Source organism: Octopus bimaculoides, chromosome 14 (assembly GCF_001194135.2).
Source record: "Octopus bimaculoides isolate UCB-OBI-ISO-001 chromosome 14, ASM119413v2, whole genome shotgun sequence".
Lineage (NCBI taxonomy): Eukaryota > Metazoa > Mollusca > Cephalopoda > Octopoda > Octopodidae > Octopus > Octopus bimaculoides.
In genome coordinates, this window is record NC_068994.1 from 37,715,841 (window position 1) to 37,718,262 (window position 2,422).

Here is a 2,422-nt window from a genome sequence, read left to right on the forward strand (position 1 = left end):
TATATATATATATATATATATATATATATATATCTATATATATATATATATATGTATATATATGTATGTATGTATGTATGTATGTATACACACACACACAAACATACACATAATCATTTATATATTCCTATTTTGTGACTGTATATTCATATGTATGTATAAAATCAACATGTCATAAGTAAGAAGAAAACAGTGCGTTAAAGGCTTATTCAGAAGGTGACAGACAGCCACCTTTTACCCCGTGTGTATGTATCAGTTTGTGTGTTTTAGGTAATGGAAAAATTATCTACCAACATCATCATAATGATCATGAAGCTAATAAGAGTGGCTTTTACATAGTCTGGGAGAAATAATCAGAAAATCTCCCTCAAAATTAAAAAGAAAAAAATCACTCATCAAAGTAGAAAAATAGAAAGTATATTCAGTAACATAGTCCTATATACACTGCATCTCAAAATAACTTGGGTTGGTCAGAAGATGCCTTTGAACCTCAGGTATGTCCCCTTGGTCAGGGATACCTGTGGCTAAACAGTAGTAGCAATAAGCAGTAGCACCACCAACAGCAACATCATGTCTTTTCCATGCTTTGTATGATGATAATAAATAGTGCCAGCATCAGTCATAACAATAACAGAGTTAATAACAACAACAAAGTAAACAAAAAAAATCCTCAGACAAATGAAAGCAGATAAAACAAACCAAAATAACTACAGATAAAACTGTAACAAACAATATGAGTAGCAATAAGTAGTAGTAGTAGTAGTAGTAGTAGTAGTAGTAGTAAGAGCCAAAGCAAGTCCATTAACAACAAGAAAATAATGGTCAAACAACAGTTAAGCTAAATCATTGATGGAAATAACAGGAAAACCAAAAAGTAAAAAATTAAAATAATAATAAAAAAATAAACATACCACCTGTGAACTTATCATTTATACACCCACCTTGATTCATCCACCAAACACAACCATCACCACCGTCATATCCACCAGTAGAAAGATACACCACTATCCCCCCCCACCCTGACCCATTCCCACCATTCCATCAAAGTTAAACATGTGGAATAGATTGATAAATTCATTAACGAAAAGTGAAAAAATAAAAATATTCGGAGGACCTAACTTGTTTGTTTATTCATATTTAATCAAAATTCTTTACATAAGTTTATTTTGTTTATTTCTTTGTTGTTTATTTTTTTCAATATAATTATTTTCATGAGTTTTTTTTTGTTGTTTTTGTTTTAAATCTTCATTTTGGCTAATTATTCATAACACCTGTAACTGATATGTTGTTATTGTTGTTAGTATTTTTTCCTTACTGTTATTATTATGACTAGTATCGATATTATTATTATTATTACAGGGAATAAATGATATAACGTAATAATATAAACGAAAATATATACAAAAGAAAAAAAACTAACAAAGGAACGAAATGATAATAATAATGATAATGATAATAATAACGATAATAATAATGATAATAATAATAATAATAATAATAATAATAATAATGATGATGATGATGATGGAAACTACAACAACAACAATAATAATAATAAGCAACAACATTTCATAAACTGTCTGAATCCTTATTAAACAAAAATTAACTAAAAGTACCTCCAGACAGTGAGTTTTAGATATATCTTCATTTTATGAATATATATACTTGTATAGGTATGTATGTATATGTGTGTGTATATACATGTGTGCATATACTTAATATATTTGATTACTTTTGTTTTAGTTTTATATTTTTCTTTCTTTTATTGTTTACTTTTTACACAGTTTGTTTTCTGTAATGAAAGTGTATTAAACAATTTATATTTTCTTCTGTAATCTTAAATTAGAAAACAAGAACCACAGGTAAATTTTAAGATTTGGGATGAGAAAAAAAAAAAAATAGAAAAGTATATACTTACAGCGTTACTACCAATTCCATATGAGAGTGTCATTACAAGAAATCTGTATCCGTACATTGAGTTTCACACTCACTGCTGCTGTTGTGTGACAGCTGTATTATATTTCTTGGTCTGTATTGAATTTGTGTATGTAATGTCTGCTGCAGCCAATGACAGGCTTGTTAAGGTTCCCAAGGAAGGGAAACAGAAATGCAGTTGCCAACTGAGTTTAATGTACTTGAATACTGCTTAAGGGAAGATTCATTTACAATTCTATAAACATACAGCCAACACATATTTGTATGTATTTATGAAAATCCATTCGCTAGCTTATTGATATCTGAGGAAAGAAAGAAAAAAGTATCTTTAAATATGTATGTATATATGTTTATATAAGTATGTGTATGTACATGTGTGTGTGTGCATGTGTGTGTATATATGTATATGTGCGTGTGTGTGTGACATATATATATACATATACATATATATATATATATCTGTATCTCTCTCTCTCTCTCTCTCTCT

The 2,422-nt window shown here is 28.3% G+C and overlaps 1 protein-coding gene across 2 annotated transcripts in view; it reads right to left on the reverse strand.

Annotated features, from left to right (window-relative positions):
• The window catches only part of LOC128246972 (protocadherin-18-like), a 142,676-nt gene that overhangs the window by 57,286 nt on the left and 82,968 nt on the right, over positions 1-2,422 (reverse strand). For both annotated transcript variants that reach the window (XM_014924153.2, XM_014924157.2), the window contains exon 2: positions 1,919-2,237. The gene's annotated coding sequence lies outside the window, so the exon portion shown is untranslated. The remainder of the gene's footprint in view (positions 1-1,918; positions 2,238-2,422) is intronic.